Raw genomic sequence first — 24,193 nt, 5'->3', positions numbered from 1 at the left:
CCAGAGGTCACTAGCCTTTCTGAGCCTGCAGGCATCTTTGTAATTTTGAGACAGGGTGGTGAGCGCCACCCCAAAATGGCTACCACAAGACGTAGAGATAAACACAATATATCCTTCTTTGTTTTGCAAAAGATTTACAGAAAGGGAATCTAAATAAATGAAGGAACGTTCAAGAGAAAAAGGGAGGTAATAAGAGCTATGGGAATAGAAAGAAACAAAAGAAGGTCTGATGGAAGAAGAAAGAAGGAAAGTTTGATGAGGGAACGGAGCCACAAGCCCAGATGGTTACTAGTATCTGTAGCTGTTATAGCAGTGGTGCAAAATTCTTTCATTCAGCCAATAACAGGTCCTTTCTTAGGCCCATTATGCACGGCCGCCGAAACAGCGATTTCGGGTCACATGGAAAACGCGGAGGGGGAAGATGCGACGCACACCGGTTATGCACGGGGCGGGGCGCGGCAGTGGCAAAACCCAGAGTAACCGATTATGCACGCGGCTTTCCGGGCGCTGCTTCTGGTTGCACCCCGGTCACCCGGAAGCTGCGCTTTCTTCCGCGTTTCGCGAACACGGCTTTTTCGGCGGCATGCACCGAAGCTGCGGCCGGTTGCAGCCGGCACCGTGCATTATCGGTGATTTTAGTCGCCGCCATTCCACCCCGAATGTGCGCTAAAACCCCCGTGCATAATTACAGGAGCTCTGCCCACTATATGAAAAGTTCATTGGATGCCAGGGGAACTACTGGCAAATGCCATGGTATCTGTATTTCAGAACCCTGGACTACACTATGGAGTAATGGTGTATGTAGACTAGAACAGTGGTCTGCAACCCCCGGTTCGGAGACCGGTACCGGTTCGTGGATCAGTCGGTACCGGGCCGTGGCTCCTCCTCGTACTCCTCCCCGGCTGCTGCCTCAGGGTCTGCCCTGCCACTCTGCTGCCGGCTCACCTTTGGTACTTTCCAGCGGCCACCATGGCTGGGGCTCCCCCTCGGTGTGGCACCGCGCAGCTGCTGCTGGCAGCGCCCCCCAGAGGGCGGTGGGAAGTCAGGGGCGCCGGGGGAAAAGCAAGTGGAGCAGGGGCTCAGGCTCAGGCGACGTCCCTCGGCAAAAGACTATCCCTCCCCCCGGGCCTCAGTAAAATTGTCAAGCGTTGACTGGTCCCCGGTGATAAAAAGGTTGGGGACCACTGGACTAGAACATATTTGTTTTATTTTTGTTGTTCTACATTAATTCTGGCTTATGGACCTATACTGAGTTAATAACTTTTTGAAGTTACATAAGTCATGGTAGTCCATTGTGGAACACTCTTTCCAGAACTACTTGCTTGGTATCCAATCCCAAGCTTTTTTAAAAGTAAAAATATGACTTGTTCTACTACTGTTACACGTCTTTTTTAATTTTTCAGCTGGATTTCTTTCTGTTCATTATTTTCGTTCTGCTTTTAAGCCTTTTTGCAAATGTTGAGGTATAGAAAGGCAAGATACAAGTTTATGAAATTCACTAAAACATTACTACCTGCAACGTTGCCATGCAGTTCTATGCAGAGTTACTTCAGTCTAAGATAAAGATTATGCTATTTTATTATATTCCTTTTATACTATTTTATTATATTCTTGCACTCATACGTTCAGCAAGAGCTCCAAAGAAAAAAGCAGAAAAAAACTCAACTCTACCCACTGCCGTGCTGGAGAGGCGCTACCAAAAGAAACCCCTTGCTCAGAGACTCTGTCCTTGTGCCAGCGGATGGATAGAGTCAGATGAACATGTGTTTCTGTTCTGCCCCATTTATGACACTATCAGACGCACCTTTATCCAGCCAATTCTGAACACTTACCTGAGATCTTCCACAAAGGAGAAAATCAAGGTACTGCTTAAGGACGCAGATAAGCAAACAACTCTCTGCACAGCTAAATTTTGCACCGCCGCCATGAAATTGCGTACTCGGTATATGGATCAAAAAATTATTTATGATCCAACCTTATAAGTACAAAGCCAGACTTTTAACATTTTTATAGTACAAAGTACAGACTATAGTACAAAGTACAGACTTTTAACATTTTTATAGTTTTGGCAGTTTTCCTGCTTTTTGGATTGTCTTGGTTTTAACTGCATGTATTTGGGTTTTGGTCTGAATGACCGTGAATAAATATTGATTGATTGATTGAAAAAAGCAGTCCTTCCATACACAGGTCATCACAGATTAAAGCACCTTGGGAGCAATCAAAACAATTTACTGCACCCCCCAAGGGCAATTAAAACAAACTAAGACATATGGTCTGACAGTTTAAGAGCTTCATAACAAGAGTACATTTAACTGCTAAATTATTGCTTGTTGTGCAGTTGTCAAGGAAACTGGGTCAACCAGCTTTATTTTGTCCCCTTTCACTAAGTTTTCTCCTCTCCTGGATATAATAAGAGAGCCAGCTTGGTATAGTGGTTAGGAGTGCCAGCTTGTAATCTGGCAAGATAGGTTTGATTCCCCACTCCCCCACATGCAGCCAGTTGGGAGACCTTGGGCTCAACACAGCACTGAGAAAACTGCTCTGACCGACAGGACAATAACAGGGCTCTCTTACGCACCTCACAGGGCTCTCTTACTCACCTCACAGGGTGTCTGCTGTGGGAAGAGAAAAGGGAAGGCAATTGAGACTCCTTCTGGTAAAGAAAAGCAGCATATGGCCCATTATGCACGGAGAGGAAGGTCCGCATTCGGAGTGGAATGGCGTCGCATAAAATCACCGATAATGCACGGCGCCGGCTGCAACTGGCCGCAGATTCAGTGCATGCCGCCGAAAAAGCCGTGTTAGCGAAACGCGGAAGAAAGCGGAGCTTCCAGGCGACCAGGGCGCAACCAGAAGCAGCGCTGGGGTCACTGCGTGCATAATCGGTTACTCTGGGTTTTGCCGCCATTGCGTCCCGTCCTGTGCGTAAGCGGTTTGCTTCGCTTCTTCCCCCTCTGCGTTTTCCTTGTGACCTGAAATTGCCGTTTCGGCAGCAGTGCATAATGGGCCTATAAGAACCAACTATTCTTCCTGCTTCTGCTTCGCTTATGCTGCTTACTGCTGCAGCTGATTATAGGTCAGTTTCACCCTGGCTGCTGCTCCAAAATAAGTTGGCAAAAGCCAGGCCCTGACAACTTTTATATTGGTGGCTCTGTTACATCAGAGTCATCTACAATGCTCCCATTGGGGATTTTTTAAAAAAATATTGTTTTGCATTCCAAGAATAGCAGCCCTATGCAAATAAAGATCTGAGAGTATTATTTCTGGCACCAGGGCAGTTTTTATGAAAGCAAAGGCTATTTGGACTTCTTACTCCTCTGGTACTTCACTTCTTACTCCTCTGGTAGCTAAACCCTCCATCAAATAAGAAGGGACAGCAGTATACACTTGATCTCTTCTAGGAGGGGATAAAAAAAATATGCCGAGTCACCATGCCTTCACCGCCTCTGATCTGATGTATATCCTCTGAGGCCTGAACCCCCATTTTTGTTTGGTTTTTTTTTTCTGTGTATTGTTCCTCTGCTGAGCAAGCTGTGGTGGTTTCAGAATGACTTGACTGGAGTTGCCATTCTTCCTTGCCTATATATTGGCTTGTTAAAATGTCTGTATCTGTAACAAGGGATTCCAGTTTTCATCTGCAGGCTTGTAGAAGTGCAGTACTATCAAGGCTCCTGTTTGGATTTCAGTGCTGGGTTTTAATTAACATCTCTTTTTGTTTTACATTATTATGTTTTATTTTGTAAGTTGCCTCAGGCAGGTTCTCTATTGGATGCACACAGTCTTGACTCTCTAGCAGATGTTCCTGGGTTTTGTGTGTTTTTTCATTGCCGTGTTCTGCATTTTGGTAGGGGACGGTAATGTCAGGGAGGTGTGCTGGTATCCATGGGTTGTCTGCTTCAACATGTGGCTGATAAGGGGCATCAGAGTCATATCACTCTGTGATCTGTGAGTGTTGGCAGAGGTTCTGTGGACTCTGGCGCTCTTGCACTGGGCTAAGGTTTTTAAAATTGGTCCATTTATTCAAGTTTCCTTCTATGAGAGCACTGATACTGTCAGTGCTTGACTCTTGTGGCCCTTTCTTGCATGCCCACAGAAATGGCGATTACCACTTTGGAATTGGGAGGCAAATAGACCAGACTGGCTAGGAATTCATTTTTTTTTTCTTTTGAGGTTCGGCATCACCAGGACATGGAATTTGGGTCACAGTGAGTGGGCAGGTATTGTGAGTTTCCAGCATTCTGCAGGGGGTGGACTAGATGTCCCTGTAGATCCCTTCCAACTCTATGATTCTATGAAAACCTTTCATATATTTTAATGCATTCCTTAGATTTGTTTTCTATTATGTTTGCTATATAGTGCATTGTTTATGCTTTAAGCCATATTGCATATGTTCAGGCTATGCAGGATAAAGTATCTTTATATAAATAAACTCGGAATGGGCTGCTGGCAAGATTTCTTTTTATCTTAAAAAATTGCCTCCAGGTTGGCAATTTCTGTATCTGTCACTTTGGGCTTTGACATCAAACTTGGATTGATTGGCATTCTTGCTTCAGCAACCAGATGTTCATTGTCAGACTATACTAGTCCTATTCCAAAAGATATGTTTGACACTTACCACCTATAGCAATGTACAGTTGGGCACCTTTTCACTCCAGAGTACTCAGTTTCAAGAGTGTTTTTTTCTTACAGTTTTGATTTGGTGCCACTATAATAATATAAGCAGGATAATATGAAAACTGTCCCTTGCAGTGTTGTTATTTTAGCTTGTGAACTATAGCATGATGACTCTTTTGCCGTCTTTGTTTTCTCTGAAAATCCATGGTTCTTATTTGTGTTAATAAAATTCCCCATTGTGAGTAACCCTAGCAATAGAATTCTATAACCATGTGTCTCTGTGGTGGCTTTCCTAGACTTCAACTACTGAAAACATACAGTGAAATGATTTTCCTTCTTTTCTTGTTGCCCAATGCCCCCATGGTTTTATTATGACAACCTGTTGTTTCTTGTGAATAGAACCCACAATGTTTCTATTCAATCTCTTTGGGGTAGTTATGCGTAGTTCAATATTTTTTCTTGCCATGTGTATTTCTTTAAAACAATGTCTGCAGTTCTTGCTCTAGACAATCCTCCCCTGAGTGTCTAACAACTGAATACCAAATTGATTTCTTTTAATAATGTACCAGAATCACTGTGTGGGATAGGTCTTTTATACCAACAACTTCAGACAATTAATTTTTGCTTCTTTCAGTGTTTACATTTCTTCAGGCAAAAAGGACATTTATATTAGGTATATAAATGATGATATGACTATAAATAAAAGTAAAGGTAAAGGTATCCCCTGTGCAAGCACCGGGTCATGTCTGACCCTTGGGGTGACGCCCTCCAGCATTTTCATGGCAGACTCAATACGGGGTGGCCTTGCCAGTGCCTACAAATAGTGGAAGCAATATGGGATTCCTGGATGTGCAGTGGAGTTGCCAGCTCTAGTTTGGGAAATACCTGGAGACTTTGGGGATGAAGCTAGGTGTCGGCAGGATTTGGGGCAGGGAGGAAGCTCAGTGGAGTATAATGCTATGAAGGCGACCCTCCTAAGCAACCATTATGCACAGAGCAGAACTGATTTTTCTCACCTGAAGAACCATGAGATCCCTAGAATCTAGATTCAAGTATTTGAAAGGTTGTCATTTGGGTGGAGGGCAGGATGCTGTTCCCATTGGCTGCAGAGGAAAGGACACGCAGTAATGGGTTTAAACTACAAGTACATAGGCTAGATATACAGTCTAAACAAATAACACAGTCATAAATAACATATCAACAATCCAACAGTGGCTTCAGGTAGAATGATAACTTAGACAAGCCCCAAGGGAGGTCAGGCTGCTTCAGGTCATGGAGGGGGTGTCTGAGTGGGGGACGCACAGATGTTGTTGGGTCAGTTGGACTCAAGCAAATGTCTGGTGGAGGAGCTCCCTTTTGCAGGCCCTGCGGAATTATGGGAGTTCAGGCAGGTCCCTGATCTTTTCAGGGAGCTCTCCACCAGATGGGGGCCAGAACAGAAAAAGCTCTGGCCCTTGTTGAGGTCCGACATGCTTCTTTGGTGCCAGGGATCACCAGCCAGTTGGTGGTGGTAGAGTGTAGTGCTCTTTTGGGGGTGTAGGCAGAGAGAAGGTCTCTCAGGTACATTGGGCCCAGACTGCATATGGCTTTAAAGGTAAGAACCAAAACCTTAAGTCTGATCTGGAATTCAATTGGGAGCCAGCTGAGTTGTTGGAGTGCGGTCAGGACGTGAGATCTCCATGGTATATTAGTGAGAATCCTGGATGCAGCGTTCTGCACCTGTTGTAGTTTCTGGATCAAGGAAACTATGAGCTGTGCTCTTGTAGTACACATGCTGTAAATAGAGTGTTTTGAATGTGGTATTAATTGTGTTCAGAATCAGTAATTGGAACTAAATTACTTTTGTGCCTGTAATAGATTCCACCCCCCCACCTTCAGTAAAAATAAATCAAACATATATAGAATATAATTTTTTTTTGCCTTTTGGCCCACAGAAATTACCACCTGTGGCTCCATTTAGTAAGACTGTCCTTACAAGTAACATCAACTATTTGGGACACATAACGTGCTGTGACACCCCCCCCCCCATTTAGATTGGAAACAATGACTTATCATGTTATTTATTGTTTAAAGCTTACTGTATACACTCTAGTTGTAAATTGCATTGATGATCTGAGCTGCTGGTACTATACTATCTTGTCTACCTGAGAGAGTACAGCAAGTAGTATTATTTGGTTCTCCGTGTGTTAGAGCCCAAATCTGGGGAAACTTCTTCTAATAGCAATCAGATCATGTCATTGTATTTTTAAGTCTTTTGAATTGATATTATTCTACCATTTCTTGAAGTAATTTTTACAGTGATAAGTTAGCTTGCTTTATAAGATTTCCATCCCTAGAGGACATTTGTTCTGTTAAATTGAGTGATAGCAACATTGACCCTTGAACATGGCAATGTTATTAAAATTAAAATGTTATTAAAATCAAAAAGTTATTAAAATGGTGCCATGGGTAGAAAAAATACTTCATAAGGAAAATTGTTTTTCTTGACCCATGATCTTCCTATATATGCAGACTTGCTGCATAGCACTAAACCTGGCATTTCTTTAATTCTTCTACTTGTTCTTGGCTGATTCTGTATTATGCATATACATGATCCCCAGTGCACTTTGATTCTTGGAATCCTTACAGTCTATCCCTTTTTTACTCCATGATATTTTGCTGTTTATTATACAAGATTTGTTTTGTTTATTCCAGGTACCACTTGGAAATCATGTGCCGCCATCTTAGCTGACATTTGGAAAACAGAACTTTAACTGTGCATCATAGTGGGGCATTTAATAACGATGTCAGGTGCAAAACCATAACTATTTGAAGGCCAATTTGAAAATAAAGTTGAGACCTATAAGACTTCACTAAATGTGTTAGTTTTGTAAAATAAAAAAGTTAAGAGAGATTTATTAGTAAGAGCAGCTGAGACATCTGGGTGGCCTTTACTGCGGCGGGGGATGCACATCGAGAGGTGAACTCTGGCACAAGGGCTGGGAGAGCCTGGCAACTTTGAAGCAGGTGGTCAGGCATGTGCTTGGGGAGGGATGAATTGGACGCTTCCCTTTATAAGAGAACACCCAGTAGTGATCTGCCTTTCCCCTTTCTCAGCTCAGTCACTGAGGCAACCCACCCTCCCATCCCTTTAGTTGGGTTACGTGTTTTATTTATTATTGTAGTGGAAGGTTGATTCATGTTTGTGGGATTAAGCATAGGAGGATTGTTTGGGGGATGGCCAAGCTTGCATGCTGGCCTCCCCAAGGCGTGGGGGCTCCTGTAAATGGCCATGTAGATGTAGAGCCAGGAGGCACCCTCAAAAAGGGTGAGGCTTACATTTCTGGATGGCTGAGGAACCTGACAGAGGCTGACACCCAGCAGGCTCCACCAGTAGTCACCTCCCGTGGAATAGTAGGTCTATGATGGGCCCTTATGCTGCCCAATGACCGTAAATAAAATAATATAATCTAATGATGGGCCCTGAGTACCTGGCGGGCTCGCCAGGAGAACTGGGGTAGTGGCCTGCTATCTTATGCTGCCTTTGCGGTCTTCTGGCCGCAAGATGTCAGATGTCCTCCTCATGCAATGCTCAAGTTATAACTAAAAGCTATGGCCAAGTTTTGCCAAATATAAGGTGTCAGAATTCTTATTATGACATGAACAATGTTCCCCTGCCAAAGCAAATGTGAGTTTCCAATAAGACAGCAGCATAAGCCTGAATCTTTCCCAATTATCGGGATGGAGCCTAACACCAGCAGTTCTTGACGCTTGCAGCCAAGCCATATGTGTGCCTTCTTTTCCTTTATTTTTAAAGCAGTGTGCCAGGAAAGAATTGCCAGGTGACAGCTTTATTATTATACAAAGTCCTTACATATTTCACTGAAAATGCTTTGTCAGGGGGAATCGGAGAGTTCTGAAGCTTCCACAGTGGCAGCTCTTTTCCTTATTTGGCTTGCTGGCATACTAAATAGTAAAATATCCCAGCTACTACTAAGAGTACCGCGACACTGATAATCATGGCCCTTTTGTGAGTCTTCATAACCCGTATGTGTTTGCAAATGGGCTTTTCGTACTCAACACACTTAAATCTTTAACTATGCATATAAGCCACATGACGGCAGAAATAGAAAATAGAGAGAGCCATAAAAATGCATCTTTCCCATTTCCCTTTTTCATTTCTTATGAAACTCACTATGGGACATGTTGCTATCATGTTAAATTTCCTGCCAGTTGTAGTCAGTGGTGGAAACAACACAATTGCAGCATTGTGACATTGAGTCACAGCACATTTTTAAAGAGATTATGGAGAGGAAAGAGCTAGAAGTGGGTTCCATTTTTGGTGGCATCTGAGTCTTCCGTAATAGCTGCTTATGTTGTTAGTGGTGTGTTTTTTTTGTAAAAAAAAGTTGGGTGTAGAGTGGCTGCTAACATTTCTATTGTGCCCAGTCCGATTAGTATTTTATTTTTGTTCCTTCTTTTCACTATAACAGAAAACAGAACCTATCCCGGGCTATACTAAACAATTTCACAATAAATACAAATAAACGTTTCTTATCTCTTCTTTTATATGTATATGTATCTAAGAACAACCAAGAACGGCCTCTAGATTGAACCGTTTTCAATTGGGTTTTCCTCAGTGGTTGTTTTTCAACTTATTGTATTGTTAATGAAGAGTCTTTTGACTAGACCTCCCCGAACTTGGGAGCCAAAGGCCACATATATATAATTTAAATTCTGAGAGGAAAACTTGATCCTTTTGAAGGACTTCATTAACAATACAATAAGTTGAAAAACAACCACTGAGGAAAACCCAATTGAAAACGGTTCAATCTAGAGGCCGTTCTTGGTTGTTCTTAGATACATATACATATAAAAGAAGAGATAAGAAACGTTTATTTGTATTTATTGTGAAATTGTTTAGTATAGCCCGGGATAGGTTCTGTTTTCTGTTACAAGAATTTTGAACCGTCCCTTTTTTTTCGTGGTGCCTTCTTTTTACTAAGCAAACAAGTATGACTAATTTAAAAACCAATCTGCCTGTCACTGACGTGCAGTTTAATAGTGTTTTTTTCCTTTTCGGCTGATTTCCTATTAATGATTCACATCTGTTCTTTGTCAATTAGTTATTACGTGAATGCCTCGGTTTCGTCTGCAACTATGTTCATAGATAAAATGCACAGATTAAAGTTTGAGAATGGTGGTCCTGGTTTACTAAAATATTAGAATCTATGTTTTTATGTGTATGTATATATGAATAGATATATGAATAGATATTAAGGCTTAAATAAAGTAGGGGGAATACCAAATATAAATTTTCCATTTACAGCTGTAACTGGAACAATTGTTTCAGAATTATATTTGCAAATCATATTTTAGAATCTGAATTGCTGCTATTCACAGTGTTCAATAAACTTCTGCATCTTTCTCACCAAATGATACAGTAATGTAGGGTTTTTTGGTTATCAGACTATTCAGGTGTTCAGTAGATGCTCATAGTAGCTTTAAAGGATTAAGGAATGAAACTGCTAGTGTATCCCTTGAGAAGACCGCTGTGTTAGGAAAAATGCAAAATAATGGATTTTTTTCCTGCTTACTAACTTATAAGCTGTAAATAACTTATTTCTATTCATACTTATATGCTAAGTATGGATATACCTTTCAGACTACAAACAGTTGTTTAATGAATGTGTAATTATTAGTCTGAGGTTGTCTCATGTTTTCACTAAAGGACATTGGATGTTGAGCCAAAATGATAGTATCTTGATAATATCTTGAAAGTCTGTAGAGTCTTTGGAAAAATGCTTGATAACTTTATTTCATGATATGTTGTCAGCTCATTCCTCTATATACTGCTACTCATAAATAGATATGATAGTTTAATACAATTAGATTCACTGAATTTATACATACTGATAAGGATGTTGGCAGAGTCTGGGAACACATATTATTCTGCAATCCAGCCCAACCTTTTTAAAATTCAGTTGAAATTGATATTCTGAAGTTCTACTTAAACAACACATGTTGATTCTTCTGTTCAGCATCATTCCTGGTGATTAATGCCATTTTGCATAACTCATGGAGTGATATTTGCCTGTTGATAGGGTTACCAAACCCAGGTGGGGCAAAGAGGTCTTCTGGTATTACAATTCTTCTACAGACTAAAGAGATCAGTTGCTGTAGAGATAACTGCTGCTTTGGAGGGACGACTCTTATGTTCCCTACTGAGGTCCCTACCTGCCTCAGACCCCATCCTCTGCCCCCAAAATCTCCAAGTATTTCCCAACCTAGAGGTGCCAAGAGGTGTTAGAAGTTTTTTTTGTTTTTTGTTTTGTTCTGTTTTTTGCCTCAGTACATTACAAGCACTGGGATTGAAGAAACAACAACATAACCTTATGCTGGTGGGAAAATGCCTAGATTTCTGTGGCTTTGACTTTGGCTCCCCCTTCCCCCCCAAAAAAATGTGCTTTTTTTTGTTTTGTTTTATGAACAGCAAACTGTGGGGCAATTGGCTGTACTTTGGAGGCATTGTTTGCTGCTGGGCAGGTGAAAATGTTAAGAAGAAAATGTAGAAAAGTTCAAGAACACAGTAGCACATTAAAAACTAACAAAAATGTGGCTTTTGTGTGTCACTAAGAAGTGTGACCCCCTTCAAGGATCGCTGCCTTGTTGTGGCAAGGGGGCTTGCGTAGTTCAGTGAAGCTATGAGCTATACCTTGCAGGGCCACCCAAGACGGACAGGTCATAGCTGAGAGCTCTGACAAAAGGTGATCCACTGGAGAAGGAAATGGCAAACCACTCCAGTATCTTTGCCATGAAAACTCTATGGACAGTTCCAATAGGCATAACGATATGACGCCGGAAGATGAGCCCCTCAGGTCGGAAGGTGTCCAATGTGCTACTGGGGATGAGCAGACGGCTAGTACAAGTAGCGCCAGAATGAATGAAGCGACTGGGCCAAAGCCGAAAGGACGCTCAGTTGTGGAAGTAACTGGTGGCGAAAAGACAGTCCGATGCTGTAAAGATTTTTATTCCATAGGAACCTGGAACGTCAGATCCATGAATCAAAGTAAGCTGGACGTCGTCAAACAAGAAATGACAAGACTGAACATCGACATTTTAGGAATCAGTGAACTAAAATGGACAGGAATGGGTGAATTTAATTCAGATGACCATCAGGTATACTACTGTGGACAAGAATCTCGCAGAAGAAATGGAGTAGCCTTCATAATCAATAAGAGAGTAGGAAAAGCAGTCTTGGGATACAATCCCCAAAATGACAGAATGATCTCAGTTCGAATCCAAGGCAAACCATTCAACATCACAGTGATCCAGGTCTATGCCCCAACCACTGCTGCTGAAGAGGATGAAGTTGATCAGTTCTATGAAGCCCTACAACACCTTCTAGAAGCAACGCCAAAAAATGATGTGCTTATCATCATGGGGGATTGGAATGCTAAAGTAGGAAGCCAAAAGATAACTGGGATAACAGGCAGGTTTGGCCTTGGAGTACAAAATGAAGCAGGGCACAGGCTGGTAGAATTTTGTCAAGAGAATACAATGGTCATAGCAAACACTCTTTTCCAACAACCCAAGAGACGACTCTACACATGGACATCACCAGACGGTCAACACAGAAATCAGATTGACTATGTGCTCTGCAGCCAAAGATGGAAAAGTTCTATCCAGTCAATAAAAACAAGACCAGGAGCTGATTGTGGTTCAGATCATGAGTTTCTTGTTGCAAAATTTAGGCTTAAATTGAAGAAAGTAGGGAAAAGCACTAGGCCACTCAGGTATGAACTAAATCATATCCCCGACGAATACACAGTAGAGGTGACAAATAGATTTAAGGAATTAGATCTGATAGACAGAGTGCCTGAAGAACTATGGACGGAGGTTCGCAACATTGTACAAGAGGTAGCAACTAAAACCATCCCAAAGAAAAAGAAATGCAAGAAATCAAAATGGCTGTCTGAGGAAGCTTTACAAATAGCTAAAGAAAGAAGGGAAGTGAAAGGCAAGGGAGAAAGAGAAAGATACACCCAACTGAATGCAGAATTCCAGAGAAAAGTTAGAAGAGATAAGAATGCCTTCTTAAATGAACAGTGCAAACAAATAGAAGAAAACAATAGAATGGGGAGGACCAGAGATCTTTTCAAGAAAATTGGAGATATGAAGAGAACGTTTCATGCAAAGTTGGGTATGATAAGGGACCAAAATGGTAGGGACCTCACAGAAGCAGAAGAGATTAAACAAAGGTGGCAAAATTATACAGAACAACTATACAAGAGTGAGCTTAACATCCCTGATGACCACAGTGGGGTAGTTACTGACCTGGAGCCAGACATCCTGGAATGTAAAGTCAAATGGGCCTTAGGAAGTCTGAGCAACAATAAAGCTAGTGGTGGTGACAGCATTCCAGTTGAACTATTCAAAATCTTAAAGGACGATGCAGTAAAAGTGCTACACTCAATATGCCAGCAAATTTGGAAAACTCAACAATGGCCACAGGATTGGAAAAGGTCAATTTACATTCCAATCCCAAAGAAGGGCAATGCCAAAGAATGTTCAAACTACCGCACCATTGCACTAATTTCTCATGCTAGCAAAGTTATGCTCAAAATCCTACAAGCTAGGCTCCAGCAATATGTGGACCGAGAACTTCCAGAAGTACAGGCAGGATTTCGAAGAGGCAGAGGAACTATAGATCAAATTGCCAACATACGCTGGATCATGGAGAAAGCTAGGGAGTACCAGAAGAACGTCTACTTCTGTTTCATTGACTATGCTAAAGCCTTTGATTGTGTGGAGCACAACAAATTGTGGCAAGTTCTTAAAGAGATGGGAATACCAGAGCATCTTATTTGTCTCTTGAGAAATTTATATGTAGGTCAAGAAGCAACAGTGAGAACTGAACATGGAATCACTGACTGGTTCAAAATTGAGAAAGGAGTTCGGCAAGGCTGTATACTGTCGCCTTGCCTATTTAACTTGTATGCAGAGCACATCATGAGAAATGCGGGATTAGAGGAATCACAAATTGGGATCAAGATTGCAGGGAGAAATATCAACAACCTCAGATATGCAGATGATACCACTCTAATGGCAGAAAGTGAAGAGGAACTAAAGAGCCTGTTGATGCGGGTGAAGGAGGAAAGTGCAAAAGTTGGCTTGAAACTCAACATCAAGAAAACAAAGATCATGGCATCCGGCCCTCTCAATTCCTGGCAAATAGAAGGGGAAGAAATGGAGATAGTGACAGATTTTATTTTCCTGGGCTCCAAGATCACTGCAGATGGGGACTGCAGCAAAGAAATTAAAAGACGCTTGCTCCTGGGGAGGAAAGCTATGGCAAATCTAGACAGCATCCTAAAAAGCAGAGACATCACCCTGCCAACAAAAGTGCGTTTAGTCAAGGCTATGGTCTTCCCAGTTGCAATGTATGGCTGTGAGAGTTGTACCATAAGGAAGGCCGAGCGTCAAAGAATTGAGGCTTTTGAACTCTGGTGCTGGAGAAGACTCTTGCGAGTCCCTTGGACTGCAAGGCGAACAAACCGGTCAGTCCTAGAGGAGATCAACCCTGACTGCTCTTTAGAAGGCCAGATCCTGAAGATGAAACTCAAATACTTTGGCCACCTCATGAGAAGGAAGGACTCCCTGGAGAAGAGCCTAATGCTGGGAGCGATTGAGGGCAAAAGAAGAAGGGGACGACAGAGAATGAGGTGGCTGGATGGAGTCACTGAAGCAGTAGGTGCAAACTTAAATGGACTCCGGGGAATGGTAGAGGACAGGAAGGCCTGGAGGATCATTGTCCATGGGGTCGCGATGGGTCGGACACGACTTCGCACATAACAACAACAACAAGAAGTGTGAAGTGACATATGAAAGCTCATATGGTGTCACAAATTTTCTTAGTTTTTTAAGATGCTACTGGACTTCTGTTCTTTTCTACCACTGCAGACAGATTAACACAGCTACCCATGCATCTGAGGAAGTGAACTATGACTCTTGACAAGCATGTGTTGCAATTAATTCTGTTAGTATTTAAAGTGTCACTGGGATTCTGTTTATATTTACACAAAGTCCTTTGTACATGAAAAAGCAACCAGAGGTCTAGACATGCAGGAGAGACAGACAACACTGTCAAACATCCAGATCTTTCAAATTCACAATTGTACTCCCTGCAATGGTTTCCCCCTCCCCCCTTGCTGCCTGACTTCATACTACTGAATCTTTGTGCAGTCATCACTATTTAAAAAAAAATTAAACTAGTCTTATGTGAAGTATTGGCACACAGGTTTGCATCAAAAATAGGTATGCCTGATTTAAAACTCAACTATCTTTTATCCTTTCCAGTTATTTACCATGACGTTCTTGATGAGAAATTGGAAATATTCACTTCACAGCTAAATAAGATTTGGTTTTCTGAGAAATCCACCAGGTAAACATCTAAAGTGGTTGCATATTAGAAGTATACTTGAAAGTTATGATAGATTCTGAAGTGTGACGGCATATGGAAGAACAGCATTGTTAGAACCTGTGTGCGATCCTTCCTTCACCCTCAGATCTCTGGTTAGAGAAACTTTTACTATGCATAATATTTACATAGTAGATGTTACAGGTACTATATATAATTTTGAATGGACTTTTTTGTCATATAGAACATATGACCTCCTTAGCTAAAATTTTATTTTGTTGCATCTTTAATCAGCCAACTCTTCTCTAGGTCTATAATTTTGACGATCAATACTATCAGTAATTTCCATTTTAGAAACCTGAATTGACATTAGGCCTCATGATGAATTTCTTATGACAGTGTTTGGAATCCCATTTGAAGTCCAGTGATGTTTTCTGCACCTATGGAAATATAAACTTCTCTGTTAGGAACTGTGCATCTTTGCTTTTTCTGCCAATGATCTGATCTATAATACCATGAGGACTATTTGGATTTGCCTTCAGAAGCCAAATGTGATAGATTAAACCAAGAATGCTCCCAAACACATACTCTTTCTATCTGGACACCCTCCACTGTTTTTTCTTATTTGGAGAAATTCTGAGTATCCCAAAAAATATAACCAATCAAATGGCATAACTCACTGCCACTTTACCTCCTCACCTCTTTCCAGTCCTGAATGGCAAATAGTCTGTTTTAAGAACCTTGACTGCTCACTCTCTAACTGGACAGAATCTGCCTCCCAACATTTGTTCTGCTTCTCCTGTTAGCTGAAGGGACACATGCTTTAAAATAACTCTGCCTTTAATAAGCCTTTTCCTACTCAGGATTGTCCTCTTCCCAGTTGTGGAGCACCTGTTCTTAGGGATGCTTGAACACATTCAGGTCCCCACTGTTGAACAGGAAGCAGTTCTTCATTGAGTGGTTTATTTGTTCAGGAGTAGCTTGAACATGTTCAGCCAGCTAGTTTCTATGTATTTCAACATTTAGTTGAAATACTAATTATTTGAATTAGTATTAGTTGAAATACTAATACAACATATAGTACAATGCAGTCAGGAACATTTAATGATCATGTATTTGCATACAACCCACTTGGAGTCCCAGTTCCCCTCCCTTTCAGACCTGTTGTCACTGGGCACTGCTTGGCAGCCAGTCTTTTAAATCAGGGGTAGTCAACTTGTGGTTCCCCAGATGTTCATGGACTACAATTCCCATGAGCCCCTGCCAGCAAATGCTGGCAGGGGCTCATAGGAATTGTAGTCCATGAACATCTGGAGGACCACAAGTTGACTACCCCTGATTTAAATGACAAGTTAGCAAAGCAGCCAAGTCAGACAATGATTACAAATGTGTGTGAAAAAGAAATAAAGACAGCCTTGTGGGAGCTGTAGTGTCACTCTCCATTATCTTGTCACACCAAGAGACAATCTATCCCTTCTGCTGTGTAGAAATATAAGCAAAAGGAGACAGATCACTACTGTATGCAAAATGCTTGAGTGGTTGCTAGTGGCAAGGTGAACATACCTGAAGCTCAGCTCAAGTTATTATGACTGTCAGAAATGGTATGATCAATGGCTAGCTGTGTTCCTTGTGAAATCTGATGCACCTTTACCCATTCTGGACTTGAGAAAAATGTCCCTTTCCCGCTCAGCAATCTTAGCATAGGAATGAGAGTTAGTAGAAGAACAGTATGCTGCTGCTGCTGCTGTACACTCATTCTACTTAGTGTGAATTTTTGCTGGTATTGGAAAATGAGCCATGTTCACATTGTTGTGGCTAGTGTGTAACTGTGTTTTGACCACACATTGTAAAAATGTACTCACCAAAATCATTTGCTATGTCCTCCTACAGACAAAGCATATAGACAAAGCGTATAGACAAACTAGCCATCCAAGTTTGTCAGAATGCTGATACAAAGTCCAAATACTAGTCCAAACTCACGGCATCAAATCTGAGGGGAGATCCAAAAATAACGAGTTCTAAAACACAGGCCAAAGACCAAGACCGGGAGAATACAGCACAGGCTGCAAGGTCAGCAACTAAAGGACACATTGCTTCCATGCTGCCACTCCCCTGCTGGCTGCTTTTAACAAGCTGCTCAGCACCTGCCAGCCATCAACTCTGCTCCTGCAACCACTTAGCCTCCTTGCTGATAGCAAGCCAGCATTGCACAGCCAATCTGGCATGCTGCCTTCTTTCCTGCAGCGCTGATCTTTTTCTTCTTCTTCTTATGTTGTTCCTGAGACTCTGATGTTAGGGAAAGTGAACTGGCTGACAAATGACTCTCTGTTGCCAACTCAGGGCTGAGGGGCTGCAAGGCCATTGTTTTGGGACCTGGTTGTGGATCCATTTCTGGCTTCTCAGAGACTGCTGCCCCTTCAGTGTCTCTGTTTCTGGCTGTGGGTTTGGATCAGGTCTGTGGGCTTTCCTCTTTATCACTTGACTCTGCCGTATCTGGCTGGTCCATGACAGGCTACTTCCTCTCTGCCAACTCCAGCAGTTTCTATTCATCCTCATCCTCCTTGACCAGTCAGTCTTTGATCACTCAGATTTTTCTCCTCTTTCATTTCTTTCTTAGCCAAAGTTTGTATGACTCACCTGATTCTCTTCTGGGATTGCTCAAATCCCATAGCTTTTCAGTACTATCTGTATGAAGATCATGCTGAGTTTTACTTGTCTGTTTCTGGACTTCCTTCATTCAAACCCACATCTCTGACTGCATGTTTGGTGTTTCTGCTTCAATGGCTGGCTGTCATCTAAAAACCCAGTGTGCCAGTGGGAACATCTTACCTATGATCTCCATATCGCCATCCACCCTGTAGAACCAGAATGAAGCCTTCATTTTGTCAGTGATAGATTCAAATGGGTAGCTGTGCTGGTCTGAAGTTGCACATTAAAGTTAGAGTCCAGTAGCACCTTTAAGACCAACAATAAATCTTTGTTGGTCTTAAAGGTGCTACTAGATTCTGATTTTATTTTATCACTGAGTCTTCTCTCTCATTCTTTCTTTCTGGTTGCTATTAGTAAGTTATACTGTGTCTGTCTTTATAGTACTGCAAAAAATGGTTTTTTTCACCATCAAAAATTGAAGTTTATACTGTGGTCATTTTCTGCGTTAGCCACCCCCAACTGCCTTCTCTCTGGTCTTTTGTTGCCGCTCTGTACCCTTACATCTGCTCAGCACATTGCTGCCCTAAAGTCTCACCCCTCTTGGCTTTCAAACTGTGTGGCAGCCCTTATTATATCACTGCAGTGGGAGTCTCTGCTCCTAGATACAGCTCAGCCTCCTTGTCCTTGCCTTCAAAGTCCATGGCCTTGGCTCTATTCTCATGCATCCCTGTCTCTTACCTTTGCCTCTGTAGCTCTGCCTCTCATAGTAAACTGCAGACTGAAGTTCTCCTGCTCCATCAAACGATTATGTTTTTTCTCTCTTGCTGTCTCTTATTCCTAGAACTGACTATCAGAAAACCTGCATGAGTCCACCTTTCTCACTTCTCAAAACCCATCATTTCTGTAAAGGCCTTGACACAATCTCTTACTTCCTTTCCTCCTAAAAATAAACCTAAGTGTGTGTAACTGGAATATATTCTTCCCTGGCTTCATCCATGCATCCAACCTGATTCCTCTGTTTCCTCTCTTAGGGAAAATGTAAAATTGTAAGCTCCTTAGCCAATGACATACATGAAAGAATGAGGCAATACATTCAAATTGTAGATGTGAGTGCCCTGTCAGTAGGGAAGTGAAACGTGAAAACCCACAGAGAAGGTACTCATTTCTGCACAGACTCCCCTGATACACAGTAAAAAAATGTTTTGTAATAAAAAACCTACCCAGGTGCCTAATGAGGACTAAACATGTTTGTTGAACTCCAGGAGACAAAGAAGGTTCTGGGCAGTTGTCAGTTTTAATAAGGTATAAAATGGAAAGGAGATGGGAAACTGGCTTACTTAAGCCCCTAACGACTTACAGTGTCTTGGCGGGTATAAGGTATGCATCCTCCCTCTTTCTAACTCTCCTATGCAGCACCAGGAATGCAGAATAAAACCTCCTCCTCCTCTCATTGTACTACAGTTCAGAGACAGATGCACTGCTTGCCCAGGAGCCTAGCAGCACTATAGGGCAATTGTTGTTGTTTTTTTATGTAAGACTGTTGAGGTTCAGGGTTGCCAGCAGTCTTCCAGTATTGCAGAGTAGAGAGGTCAGTTCCCAGTTGTTTATCCCTCCCCTCCCTCTCATGATTCCTCACATGCCCCACTTGAAATAATAATGCACAATAAATGGATCAGGAAATTTTAAAAGCATCCCAAACACCCCCAATCTATTAACCATTATTTTACAAGAATTTCACTTGAAGCTTAAACAAACTAATGACTGCAGCAAAGACCTATTGGTGACTAAAAGTATATTTTATATGTATGCCTAATTCTGTTTCCACATTCTTCCATTATGTAATGAATGGACAAAAACAAAAGCTTAATACAAAGATCCTGAATATTTAAAAAATGACACATTAAAATATATGGACATTGTGACTTATTAAATGCCTCGAGATAACATGTTAAAGGAAATTTTTATTATTAAATCAGATCCTTGTGTATTGCTGTGAAGAAACATATATGATAGAGCAGAGAATACTTTTCATAAGTGAGAATATCATGGACGATAGATTAATGGTCAAATGGCCTGATTTTGCAAGGGTCATCTAACTTGGGTATAGCAATCATGTCAAGATCTTTTTCCTCTCCTGTTTTTGAAAATCCTACTGTGTGTTATGTATTAAGTGCTGTCAAGTCACTTCTGGTGATTAATGGTGACCCTATTAACTAATGACTTCTGGAATGCCATTGGCCTCAAATTTTGTTGTCATTCCTCCGTAGTCATTTCTTTTTCTTCATATTCACCTGTAATTTGGCTTTGGAGCTTTCTGTGTTAATCTTCATTAGTAGTCATTTCATGTCTTCACTATTTTCTGCCAGTAATGTGGTGTCTGCATAATTCAAATTGTTAATACTCTGTTTTACTAATGCTTAACTCTGTTTTACTAAAGCTCATATTATCACAAGGTAATATGAATATAGGGTTTGGAGCAGAGTCAAGCAAACTATTTTAAGTAGTTTGAATTGTTTGTAGCATATGGAATGAATGATCTATTTATAGGGGCAAGTTTTGCCTTTTTAGAAGCTTGCCTGTGTGTTTGCTGTTTCAGTACACTGGTCACAGAAGAAAATTGCAGAGTGCCTCATGCTGTACCAAGGAGGAAAGCAATGATGGCTGATGATCTCTTACAAAAGCTGTTCACTGTTTATCAGTGACAGCATTATAGAATCATAGAGTTGGAAGGTCCTCCAGTGTCATCTAGTCCAACCCCCTACACCAGGGGCAGTCAAACTGCGGCCCTCCAGATGTCCATGGACTACAATTCCCAGGAGCCCCTGCCAGCGTTCGCTGGCAAGGGCTCCTGGGAATTGTAGTCCATGGAGATCTGGAGGGCCGTAGTTTGACTACCCCTGCCCTACACAATGCAGGAACTCATAACTACCTGCCCACCCACAGTGACCCCAGTTTCACGCCCAAGTGATCCCTTCACCAAAAATCTCCAGAATCCCATCTGGCCTGGAAGAAATTCACCTATCATCTCACAGTGGTGATTGGCAATTCCCTGGCTATGAGAGGATGGGCCACATGAGAGAAACACTGGCACATCCCTTCCTGCCTACTCACTCACAATCTGCCTAATTTCATAAAATCAGCATTTCTGTCAGATGACTATTTAGCCTCTGCTTAAAAACTTCCAAAGAAGGAGAACTCACCACCTCCCCAAGGAAGCCTGTTCCACTGAGGAATTGCTCTGTCAGAAACTTCTTCCAGATGTTAGCTGAAAAATCTTTTGAATTAATTTAATTTAATTTGGGTTCTGGTCTCCCCATCTGGGGCAACAGGAAACAACTCTGCTCCATCTTCTATAATCTATATGACAACCCTTCAAGTATATGAGGAGGTTATCATATCACCTTTTAGTAGCCTTCTCTCCAGACTAAACAGACCAAGCTCCCTCAATCGTTCCTCATATGACTTGGTCTCCAAACTCCTTCACCTTCGTAGCCCTCCTCTGGACACACTTTAGTTTCTCTACCTCTTTCTTCAGTTGTGGTGCCCAAAACTGAACATACTACTCCAAGTGAGGTCTTACCAGACCAGAGTAAAATGGTAATATCACCTTGTGTGATCTGGACACTGTACTTCTTTTAATACAGCCCAAAATCTCATTTGCCTTTTTGGCCACTAAGTCATACTGCTGACTGATGTTGGTCTAGTAAGTGTATGGTCTAGTAAGACCCCCAGATCCTTTTGATATGTATCACCACCAAGTCCCACCTATCCTATAGTGATGCATTTGATTTGTTCTACCTAAATGAAGAACTTTGCATTTATCATTATTGAAATTAAATTTAGCCCAGTTTACTAGCTTGTCAAGATCATTCTGTCTTCTTTCTGACTTTTGCTTTGTTTGCTACCCCTCCCAGTTTAGTGTCATCTGCAAATTTAATAAATACCCCCTCTATTCCTTCATCCGAATCATTTATAAATATGATAAACAACACAGGGCCCAGGACAGATTCCTGAGGCACTCCACTCATCACTTCTTTCCAAGAAGATGATGACCCATTTACAAGAACCCTTTGATTGCAATCTGTCAATCAGTTCTTTATCCACCTAACGGTAATAGTATCCATACCGTATTTTAAAAACTTGTCAACAGTTATATCATGTGGAACCAGTCATATTCTGTTGGTGTCCTATTTGTAAAATAACTGTGATTTGCATTGGAGACTTGTTACATAGGGTAAATATTGTAAAGCTCACTTCTTTAGAGAACTATGCTTTTTCACTGATGAAAACTGAATTTGACTAACCTTCAAATGTACTTGTTTGAATTCCACTATTGCTTTATTTTATGAAATGCAAGGACCATACCTTAAGAAAATTAATCTAAATTGCAATTTCTGCCTGTCGCTAATACAATTGTACTGCAAACAATAGGATCTTGCTGTTGGCTTCTGTAAAGTCATATTTTTATTCCAGTGGATTGCAGAACAGACTTCAGGTTCACTGCATGAAGTTCAACTGTTAATTTAAAAAGGTTTTCAGCTTGTGCTTCAATGAGAGCCAAGATTCTGACATGGCTTGCTTAATGTTCTGAATTACTACTCTGTAGCTGTTATGGCTATAGTTATGTACAGGGGAACATAAATGCTGTTTTGTAGCTGTGCAACCTGAGTATCGTGCTGTTGATTCATGTGTCTGCTTATGCATGGGCATACAACATTGTAAGAAGACATTTTTCCTTGTATATCATCATGATTGTCTGACTCAGACCTGGAAATTTAAAGGGGGAAATATATCTGAGCTTTATTAAATGCAACATTTTAATTATGTATATTTCAATTTTTATATAGCCCACCTTTGGCCAGGTCGTCTTGGGGCAGTGTACAATGACAATTATCAATTTACAGCTTGGTTTATAAGTTAGTAATAAATTATAAAATCATTTTTTTTAAAAAAACATTCTGCAGTAGCATTAAACTTCAAAAATAAAAACATTGTTGTCTTCCAAGTTCAGATTAAATCAGCCCACGAATGGGGGAGGGAACAAGGGCAAAGAATAGAGGAGGCCTATGCTGGATAAATAAATCTCGATATATTTATTACTCACACTGGCCTCTAAAATTGGCTTGGCGGAAGTGCTCCATCTTACAGACCCTGTGGGACCCTGTGATTTCTTAAAGTGTCCTGACATCTTCCAGGAGTTCATTCCACCAAGCTGAAGCCAGGGCTGAAAAGGATATGCACCTCTTTAGGGCTGAGGATCTCAGCTTGTTGGCATTTGCTGACCAAAGTGCTCTCTGGGGAACATACTCAGATAGGTGGTCCCGGGCCTGAACAGCCTGTGGCAGGGTCCATCAGAGCGCAATCCTCGCACTGACATTATTCAGCATCTTTATGTGCCCTCTTGCCAGGCTGATCCGGAGCTTTGAGCTTGGATATCATCAATATGCAGATGACACCAAGCTCTACCTTCTCCACTCTGGAAGCCATGGTGGAGTGGCTCAAGATGAGCCACATGAAACTTAACCCCTCAAAGACAGAGGTCTTATGGGTGGAGAGGGAAGGACAGACCACGAAGCACTCCTTTCCAGGCTGGACAGAGATGTTTCTTGCCTCCTTTTCCATGGAGGTGCAAATCATAAGGGTAGCACAGCTGGCATTCACTAGGCAAGGCTTCTAGTGCTCTATCTGGCCACTGAAGAGCAATCCTTTGTATCCCCACATCAATGAAGTGGTGAGCAAGAAGCTAGTGATCTACCACACCAAATGCTGCTGTGAGGTCAAACAACACTAGCACAGCTGACCCACCTTGGTCCAGGTGCCTTTGGAGATAATTTGTTAAAGTGACCAGAGCTGTATCCACCCCCTGGCCAGGGCAGAAGCCCACTTGGAATGGGTCTACTGAATCTTCATCTAGGTGTGCTAGAAGATGGTTTGTAGTTGCCCACTCAACTACCTTACCCAGAAACGCATAATGGGGTGATAGCTGGTGAGGTCCCATAGAACTGATGATATCTCAAAAGAAGATGAACTTTTGAGAAATTGTAGTAAATGTTAATACAATATACTCTTCATAGGTACCTGTTCATATGAATCTGAACAAAACCTGTAAAGTGATGAATTAGGGATTCCAGACTTAACAACTGCATCACTGTTCCTTTGTATTGGTTCAGTTTTGTATCATCCTTCACAGAACTGTATTTTGGGGGGATGAAAATGAGTTTAATGGTAATATAAAGTAAAATCAGCTTCAAAATGCTCATTTCAGCGTTTACATTTGATTCAAAGAAAGCACTGTACTCATGCCATCATTAAACTACTTATTCTGCACAACTTGTTCTAAGTGGCAGTAATATTAGAAATCTGTCTTGCTTGGTAAAAACAACCATGTATGAAGTTTAATATTACTTCATCTTTTTCCAATATAGGTGAATGCAATAAAGCAGTTGCAATTTATAAAACAACTGTCAGGATTTCTTCTTTATTTGTTCTAACAACAGTGTTTTTATTGAAAGGTTTCCCATCTTGTCTGCT

At 41.5% G+C, this 24,193-nt stretch overlaps 1 protein-coding gene and 1 long non-coding RNA gene across 7 annotated transcripts in view; both read left to right on the top strand.

Annotated features, from left to right (window-relative positions):
- Window positions 1-7,433, top strand: part of LOC143842668 (uncharacterized) — a 61,283-nt gene extending 53,850 nt beyond the window's left edge. Inside the window, exon 3 of the long non-coding RNA XR_013233268.1 lies at window positions 7,309-7,433. This is a non-coding gene — a long non-coding RNA (uncharacterized LOC143842668). The remainder of the gene's footprint in view (window positions 1-7,308) is intronic.
- PCDH15 (protocadherin related 15) overlaps window positions 1-24,193 on the top strand; it is an 886,705-nt gene that overhangs the window by 87,003 nt on the left and 775,509 nt on the right. The gene's annotated exons all lie outside the window — the stretch shown is intronic.

The sequence above is a fragment of the Paroedura picta genome, chromosome 8 (genome assembly GCF_049243985.1).
Source record: "Paroedura picta isolate Pp20150507F chromosome 8, Ppicta_v3.0, whole genome shotgun sequence".
Lineage (NCBI taxonomy): Eukaryota > Metazoa > Chordata > Lepidosauria > Squamata > Gekkonidae > Paroedura > Paroedura picta.
Note: the sequence above shows the minus strand (reverse complement) of the source record. Positions and strands in the feature narration are given on the sequence as shown.